Here is a 9,986-nt window from a genome sequence, read left to right on the forward strand (position 1 = left end):
ACAGCAACATAATAAAATCATTTCATATCACAATTTGTCCAATGGCCACAATCAAATTCCAAAGATATAACAAAATCAATTAATTTTACAACAAATAGCCCAAGGCTCCACACAATGTATATAACACCCAAAAACAATCAATAGAGATAGAAATTACTCATCATAAAGCAAAGTCTTCATTAAATTTAAATTTTTAATAATTATATAAACACCTCTTTTTAAGCTCATTTAATTAATTATTTGCGGAGAAAAATTCATATTGGAATTAATTTTCAAGAAATATTAAACCAACAATACTCACGAAATTTCATAAATATTTCAAGTAACAATCACATCAAATTGTCTTATAAAAACAAATTCAACAATAAAGATATAGGCATGGCAAACAGATGATTTAATAATTTTCTACAATTTCCCAATTTACTATACAATAATACATAAGACTTTAATTCAATGAATATTTTCACGTATAATCCTGAGTACGTACTCGTCACCTCGCGTACACGCCTTTTAACATTTCACAAATGGCATATAAGACTCAATGCCTAAGGGGTAATTCCCCCACTCGAGATTAAGCAAGACACTTACCTTTTTGAAGTTATACCGATATTCCAAAATCGTCTTCTTGGTTGAATTGACCTCCGGACCGCTCAAATCCAACCAAATTAATTGTATAACTTCATTAAAATTCATCGAAAATAATTCCGGATAATAATACGTCGACTTAAAATTTATTCCAAAAAGTCAACAAAAGTCAACGCGGGGCCCGTCCCTCGGAACCCGACGTAATTTTCATGAAATCCGAACACCCATTCCGATACGAGTTCAACCATACCAATTTTATTGAATTCCAATAACAACTCGACCTCCAAATCTTAAATTTTCGTTTTTGGAAGATTTTACAAAAATCTTGATTTCTTCCATTTAAATCTGAATTAAATGATGAATATAATCATGGATTCATGAAATATAAACACTTTAGGATATAGAACACTTACCCTAACCAAGCTTGTGAAAAATCCCCGCAGAATCACCCAAATCCGAGCTCCAAAAATCCAAAAACGAAAATGGCAAAATGACAACAGGGAACAAACTTTCAGATTGTTGGCTCAATTTATGTTTAAGTTACTTTTTATTTTTTACCCTCTTTCTCCATTCTTTTTATAATCATTTGGGGTACCACAGCTTTTAACTAAAAATTAAAACTGCAGTTTATTTACAATTCTCATTACATTTTAGCTGAAGTAAAGACTGAGCAGAGACATCATATAGAGTTTATCAATCATGTAAAGTGATATAAAAGTTTTGATATATTTTTTAATTTTTCATTTAACCTTTTGTAATTACGTAGCTTGTTTAAGTTTAAAGTGTCTGCAATTTGCTTTCCTTCAATACCACGTAAAAAGTTGTCATTTTGAGATGGCATATTCCTGCTAATGTTCTTTTGATGTATATGCAGTAGCAAGTGACACTTTAAATTTGCTGAGAGATGGAGCAAAGCCAGATAAATATGTGGAAGAAGTACTAAGTAAATGAAAAGGATTTCTTTGACATTGTTTTCGATGGGTTGTCTCTTATCCAAATACACCATAACCTTTTTCCCTGAAGAATATAAACATAATTTTCAAATTGAATTTTTGAAGATGTCCTTTAATTGCAATTAAGGTAGTTAGAAGCATGTTTACTTCTTTATAAATCTGCATTTACATCGTTATTTGAAGGACAAAGGTTCAAATATGCCATTGTACTAAAGGAAATTGAGCACATTTGCTCTTCGTTATTATTTTAGCTCAAATATGCCCTTACCGTCACATAGTTGGTCCATATATGCCCTTAGAGTTACACAGTTGGTATATATATGCCCTTTTCGAAAAGGAATCCACCCAAACAAATTAGTTTTTTCGTCAATTGTATTAAAGTATATTACAAACACTATTTCCTTTTTATTAGTACTTTTTTTCTTTACCTTTCTCTTCTTTCTTCTTTCTTCTTTCTTCTTTCTTCTTTCTTTCTTCCTTATCCGTTTCCTCCATTACTGATGTCTTCTCCATTTTCGTCACCAATTTCACTTGACAAAACTCATGAATTTCAATTATTAAGAAAATTATCCCATAAGGTAATCAAGTTCCAATTTCACTCGCCCTCTAAATAAATAAAATTAAATTATTCCAAAAATTATGGTTTAAACTTTAAAATAATAAAAACATCTCAACCTTTAACAATACTCAAAAGACTGAAATATTTAAATAGTTTTCAGAAAGATAATTTAATGATTAAAAGCCTAGAGTTCAAGTTATAGTGGTATAAATTTGAGTTGTTAGTCTGTTTTCAGCTGGACATTTTTTATTTTTTTTATTAACTATGTAAATTAAGGGTGTACATGGAATAAGTTGGTTCAATTTTTATCAAAATCAAACCAAACCAATTATATCGATTTGGATTGTTCGATTTTGTTGGACTTTCGGATTTTTTGTTACATAAATATTATTTCAATCTTACTTTATTAAATCTTTTAGAATTAAATATATGAGCAGTAAAAATTAAAAAATTGAAAAACATATGATCTATAAAAATATTCTTATGGGAAAATTTTCTTAGTAATTGGAATTTATGAGTTTTATCAAGTGAAATTGATGACGAAAAAGGAGAAGACATCAGTAATGGAGGAAACATATAAGGGAGAAAGAAAAAGGAAAAAAAAAAGAGAAGAAAAGAAAAAAGAAGAAAGAAAAGAGAAAGTTAAAGAAAAAAAGTACTAAAAAAAGGAAATAGTATTTGTAATACACTTTAATACAATTAACGAAAGAGCTAATTAGTTTGGGTGAATTCCGTCTCGAAAAGGGCATATATGGGCCAACTGTGTAACTCTAAGGGCATATATGGATCAACTATGTGACGGTAAGGGCATATTTGAACTAAAGTATTAACGAATGACAAATGTGCTCAATTTCGTATAGTATAAGGACATATGTGGATCTTTTCCGTTATTTGAAAGAGGAAAAGACTGCAAATAGCTCTTTCACATGCAATGCAAGGTTAGTTCATTTAGGCACATTATCAAATACCTTTGTTAAATCAGCGTATAAATCCGATAATGTTACCCAATGCATGTGAAAATCTAATAAGACCTCTATCCGAAAGAACATAGAAACTACCAAATTAACACCCAATTTCAGTCCATAAAAAAGTCGAATGAAGCATGTTTATGAGGTTGTCATTTTGGAACCAATTCCGTATAAAAATGAAATATCAATGTGTCTGAAGCTCGCACATACAATCCACTTTTTATATATAAGCATTGGAATACCACTTAACGAAAATCATGACAATCGATATGAAAAATTAAAATAACCCCAAAAAAAGGTCTTAATAGTTTGTTCATGAAGAAAAACGTTCATTCATTACCTCTCAATATGAGCCGCCCAGAGATTACTTAAAAGCAGCTTCTTTGCAATCCCTATGTGCGTTTCAGTTGCTTGGTCACATTGAATTTTTTTACAACCCCAATTTCAAATCTTATGTTAAAATTAAAATTTCATTGAAGTAAAAGAAATTACTCACATGCAACACTTCAAAATATGTGATATCAGACGAACCAAGAATACATATAGAAAAGAATAGTGAAACATAGCTCAGAGTTTACCAAGAATCAAACAGCAAAATGAAGAAAGAGGGAAAAGCCAGAGAAGAAAAAGAGAGCATTTTCGGAGGAGGAGGAAAGCAGCGAAATGACTGATATATGAAAGTGGAACACAAAAATACAAAGACCAACACGTGTCATGAAATGAGGAGAATAAAATGGTTGATTTTAAAGAGAAAACTAAAACAATGCCCATGACAAACATCTATAATTACCATTTCGCCAGTGTTCGTCCCAATGTTCGTACACTTCAACTCCTATTTCTATATATATATTAGTAATCTTCCGTGCGCAGCACGGGCCCAACATGAAACATGAAAATTTAGATTAACATCCAGGCTCCGGCAGTAAAAATGCATCTTGCTTCAATTATTCTCAAACCTAATGCATATAAGACCATACATACATTTCACATGACCAAAGATAGATAATTATTTTTTTAAATAATATATATACATGGTTTATGGATAATAGCTCCATAACTATTACCATGGCCAATTTCAGACTTTTAACTGGTGTAACTGCTAGATTTCTCTGCATTCACCGGACATGTCGGGTATCACCTGTCGGGTATGTTGATGTGGTATACTGCAGAGGCCCGTTTGGTGGATGATAGATTGACTCAATCCCTTGGCATTATTTCCGATACTGCAAATTTTTGCCTCTTGAGGCTTCTCAGAAGCTGATTGATCATAAGCATGCTAGTGTGGCATGCCAGTATCTGTAGTCTCGGGCGAAGATTCTAATATTTCCAGGATAAAATTTGTCGCAGCTGGTTGGTGGAGCATATATCCAGCAGCATCACCCTTTTGAGCTTTAGCAAATGCGTCCAGTGGATGGCCATCCTTCTCCTTAAAATAGGATAAATCAAATGGGGCTACGGATTTAGCAACATGCATCCCTGAGAAAAGAACATTCATCCCGAGCTTCATAGCAAATTAAAACACTCCTCTTTTTCTAAAGAGAACATGAAAAACAGCAAGATGCATCTAAAAAGAACAACGATACCTTTTCTTTGAAGTCTTCTGGAAATTGATCATTAGCATCCCCCAGTGTGTCAATTTTATCACGGTCAAGTATCTGAATGTTTTGACCTAATAAAAGATGTGTTAAACATGGTTCGAAACATCATCTCTTCCCGGTCATCGTGCAAGATAATACATTCCAACACGACATCACCCTTTATACGGCAAATGATATGAATCTTAACCAGTTCGTTTTCTAACTGGAAAAACATGATCTGGACTCCAAATTAGAGGTTGTATACCATAAAAATTGGAGCAGTGTATGAGAGAAAGTCCGTATGGATTCTGTAAAGCATATCACTTATCAAAAGACCAAATACAACTAATTTTCACTAAACAAAAATATAAAAGGAGTTTTCTATAAAACTAAGATGTCAGAAATGATTCTATTCACTCTAAATCAAATATATATATCTTTATCCCAATGAAAGAACACTCATAACATATTACCAGGATAAGTTATAACCAACATCACCCAAGGAACAATATGAACGCAATTATTGGTCAAATGAAGATGTCAGAAGCTTCAATAAATCAAATTGTTAGTCAATCATCAATCCATTATAAATCATACATAGCACCCCTAGTCATCCTAGCAGAGACAACACATCCCTTTTCCTCACTTTATATGCATTTACAAAAGAGTTTGACAACCCATCATCAAATTAAACAATGACTTTTTTCTTCAGGTGAAGCTTGTGAAAACGTTTTCTTTTTTGTTGGTTAGTTAGTGTGAAGTTTTTGGATAATATTACCCTATTTATATATGAATCCAGGAAAAAGTATGTATCATCCAACGAACTTTCAAATGTTACCTTCTTTCTCAAAGATAAGGAAAAAAAACATTTAGAGGAAAAAGATACATTATCTGCTTGTAGTGACGGACAACATACTTTTCTTTGGTGTAGAGAATAAAAATTTCGGAGATCGATCAGGCAACTGTTAATGGATACTGTCCATAAATATGAAATATGGGTAGTCGAATCTTCTTCTCCCTAGTTCTTATTGAATCTTCTTCTCCCCAGTTCTTGTGAAAATAGCTGATGGTAGAAAGTTACAGCTACTTCTGCAATTTCCCTTCATCTTCTGATCAACTATATTGCTCGCTCTTGATATTATGAATGTTTGGTTTACTGCTCCTATCCCGTATGACATTTTCAACAAAAGCTAAGCTAGAGTTTCCATCTTCTAACCATTTCACTCTTCCCTTCTGTTTTAAGATAGAACCCTCAGCCTTTAAGCTAAATATATTCTGCAATAGATTTGTTTAACTGGTTTCTGTTTTCTGAACTGTTAACCTTTATATATGTCTCCTCAAGCTGCTGTATTTTACAGTCAGTAATCCAGTAATATGTTTAACCAATCAATACGTGTGACAAACAAAGTCTAACTTCCTAACCAAAAATATTTGCTATAAGTATAATATGTGCTTATAAATGTGTGTTTAAGAGAACCGTCGTACCTGACTACTATTTTCCTAGTTATTTGATTTGAATATATACCTAGACCTTCCACGTAAGAGGTTACCCTACCTACTACTATTCATTTGAATAAAACTGCACAAATTGTGGAAGTGATCTACTTAAGGAGAATCCATTTGGAGGTTGCAATAATTAATATGAACTACAAAAACCCAAAAGTAGAGACTCAAGGAACACATCCTGTCTAAAATACTCTCTGGTGCTTAATTATCCCCATTTCCCAGTGGCATATGTATAACCTGAATACAATAACAACAGGCAGATATAAGCCTGACAGTATAGTAATTTGATTATACTGACAGAAAATAACACAGAGAATGCAAGCAAAGAATTCTTTGCTTGAGCAGTTGCAGCAAAAGAATGCTGCGGGGAAAAAGAATGCTATACCAATATGGTATAACGAAAGCAGCAAAAGTTTAGTGCAAGGAAAAGGAAAAGAATGTTTCAATTCCTTTTATCTGATTTCAATCGTGTGGAATCCAACTGATATCTGAATCAAAAATAATAACGACATAGATAACAAAGCTACGAAATTGGTCGCTTACCCGCCTGATAAACCGAAATAAGCTTTTATCTGGGAGGTAGCCCAAGGAACACGTTCTCCTCTAGATTTTTGGATTGCCCACGTCATAAGAGTACAGGAAGAGATAAATCCTGGATAAATATAAGAAAATATCTAGTCATTGATAAGTAAAGAAAGGCCTCCTAGGAATTGTCCTGTATTTCTATTTGATATTTTTCCGCCTTAGATTTGAGTCCATAAGAACTATTCCCCCTCCTCCCCCCAATCCATAAATAAGAATGATGAAGTGTGGTATACATTCTAACGTTGAAAATAATCTCAAGCATTCTTATCCTAGGTAATGATATGGACACACCGGGTATAGTTAATTAAGATTACGTCGTTAATTTGTCAAATAAATGTACTTGAGTTAAGCGTTCACTTCAATATTTTGGCACCATTTTGGTGTATAACTAATGAAATAATATAGAAAATCGGTATTGAAGTGAGTGCTCACTTCAAAAGTGGTTAAGTCACCAAATGACAGTACTCTCCTTCGAGGCATACATTATTATCAACACTGTCATGACATGAACCTTTAGACAAAAAGATATAGCCCAGCCTTCATATACTATTTTTAAGAAGTGAAAAAAAGGACCAACCCATAATTATTGGTCATTGACCATTTCGTAAAGACATATAAATGATGTGTGTGGTCATATTGACGCATACCTCATGCTATCTTCTCAGTCATTTGAATAACAATCAAACTTTGCTTTGTTATCAGTGAGCAGATCCTATAAAAAATATCAAGACGCATCCAACCCCGGAAAAAATCACCGCTTCGTCAATTTTGACATCAAGATAGTAATTCGAGGTTGTTCCTGTCATAATCAAAAGAAGAGTTCCAAATTAAACAAACTATGGTGCTACGAATTACCTTTCACAGAGGACAACATTCATGAGTTGGCTATTTCAAAAAAATTTATAAACCATTGAAGTTGAGTCTACTAACATCATAAAGATCAATCAAAACAAAGTACAACACAGTCTAATTTCTATCCATTCTGAAAGAGACTTTACATTAGCATGCAATGGAGGCAAGTAAATGCCTAAAAATTGAGCTCCGGCAAAATACAAACACTCAGCCAACGTAGTATGCATGTTTAAGAAAAAGGAAATCAAGAATCTTCTCTTGACTATATTTCCTGCTTTACAACTTAACTAAATATTGACTAATAACTATAGTATACAGCGCAGATATTGAGCAATGTATTGCGAGAAGCTCAAGGTTCTGCAGGGAAAAAGCATTAAGCAAGCAGAACTCAGTATTGAGCACGAATTGAGTAAAATCCTGAGCTTTAACGGACTTTAAAGGAGAACAGTAATTCATCTATAATTTTAAAATTCAAATAAAGTTTACCTATTTATGGTCTAATTTTATGCAAAGGAAAAAAGGAAATATTATATAGCACAATATCGGATTACACTTTCCTTTTCTCTTTTCGATACCATGGAATCAAAGGCCAGGATCACAAAATTCCCTCGACCTCAAAAAGGTTTACAACAAAAATTTTAAGATCGAAGTTTCTCAAGTTTAGTGTCTAAATTCAAAGCTTTTCCCCAATCAAACTATTACGGTTTATCCGAAACAAATTTACCATCGGTCATAAAAAGAAAAAAAAATATGTATTTCGTGAAACCAGCATACAATGTAACCCTGAGTTAACAAATGCTTTGTTCCTCAGAGAAAGCAGCGGCAAAAACTAATCAAAATACCCAAAAAAGGACCTCTTTAAACCGGCAAACGTTGCAACCCTCGATTAGTGTTTTTACTTGAGATTTCACAAATCCAACTCTTTGAATTTTGCTAAAAAATAGAGTAAAATGAGAAAGCAAAATCTGAATCGGCGATCCCCAACGCGGGTAACTATGAATTACCATGACATCCATTTCTGAATAGCAGAAATTATGCTTCACTCGATTGGCCACTTCTCATATAGTAGATAGGTGCACTTTTTATGGCTCGTTGGAGAATAATGTCAAACACATAGAGATAGATAGAATACATAAGAAGATGAGCAAGAAATTAGATTGAAAGACAAATGGTAAACGTTTAGTAAAAACTTTGACTGATTCAACAATTTCCTCAGTAAGAGCAAACACAACTCGACAATTAATTCCTGTGTAGCAAAGGCCTAGCATCCCATGATGGCAGAGAGAAACACAAGATAAGAAGAAGCAAGCTCACACGAAAACAACAATCCAAACGATAAATTGACCAAAGTGTAAAGCTAACAACAAGAAGAGCAAGGGGAGACAGGGTTGCAGTCGCAGAGAAGTTTGAAGATTGTGAAACTTTTCATATGTTGCTAGATTGGCAAAAAAAGCATTAAAATAGGGCGTGTCTCTGTGCTCACCTCTTAACCATATTCTTCTAGGAAAAATCAATTTACTTCCAAGAGTATAGAATTGAATTTTTAATAGCAAAAATCCAGTATATCAGAAAACAAAAAATTAAACAGAAAGACGAAGGAAAAGGCAAGGTGAATCGAATACCACACGAAATACATTCAAGAAATTGTTCAAACACATAAAGAACAAAGTCTTAGCGTGCAGTAAAAGATGAAAGAGAGAAATACAACAGGAGAAGAAGATAACTCACAGGAAAACAAAGATCCGGACTGGAAAATTCACCAAAAGTGTAGAGATAAGAACAGGAAAAGTGAGGAGAGAGAAGGTGAAAACGGAAATTTGCGGACGGTGGAGCTTTTCTGATATAACTCGGGTGTTAACCTTTCGATCAGTGAACCTCCATCTGCCAGGTTTCTGAAAGACCTGTCTGCCTGGTACCGATAAGAACAAGAAGAGTGAGATGAGAGAAGCCAAAGAAGAGTCGATATAATCCAAGTGAAGCCAAAATAAAGTTAAATGGAAAGACAATATTAATCTTTGTGATCTTGTCAAATGATTGATGATATATTGAATTACATATTTTTATTTTTAATAATATTTTTTTTTTATTTTTTATGTATATATAAAGGTGTTGTAATAGATAGAAAAATATATACAATTGAAAAAGAAATAAGAATCTCTTTTTCTCTCTTTTTTTCTATATCTCTTAGCTTGATTTTCCTTATTTTATATTGTTACTTTGAGTAATATTTATAATATGTTATCAACACGAATTAGCTTCTACTCAAGTCCGATCTGGCACACACTAGCTACCATCACTCTGCTTTCTGGTATGTTTTTTTTAAAGTTGTCATATCATTATTATTACGTTCGGAGAATTTTCTTTTTCCCAAGGTTGATTGCTAATTTGCACATATACCGAT

The 9,986-nt window shown here is 33.0% G+C and overlaps 1 long non-coding RNA gene across 1 annotated transcript; it reads right to left on the reverse strand.

Annotated features, from left to right (window-relative positions):
* Positions 1–3,837: 3,837 nt before the first annotated feature.
* LOC107774663 (uncharacterized) lies at positions 3,838–9,575 on the reverse strand. The gene is made up of 5 exons (XR_001645556.2): positions 9,314–9,575; positions 7,381–7,532; positions 6,692–6,800; positions 4,649–4,734; positions 3,838–4,541 (listed from the first exon to the last, which is right to left on the reverse strand). It is a non-coding gene; the product is annotated as an uncharacterized LOC107774663 (long non-coding RNA).
* Positions 9,576–9,986: the final 411 nt, after the last annotated feature.

The sequence above is a fragment of the Nicotiana tabacum genome, chromosome 21, assembly GCF_000715075.1.
Source record: "Nicotiana tabacum cultivar K326 chromosome 21, ASM71507v2, whole genome shotgun sequence".
Taxonomy (NCBI): domain Eukaryota; kingdom Viridiplantae; phylum Streptophyta; class Magnoliopsida; order Solanales; family Solanaceae; genus Nicotiana; species Nicotiana tabacum.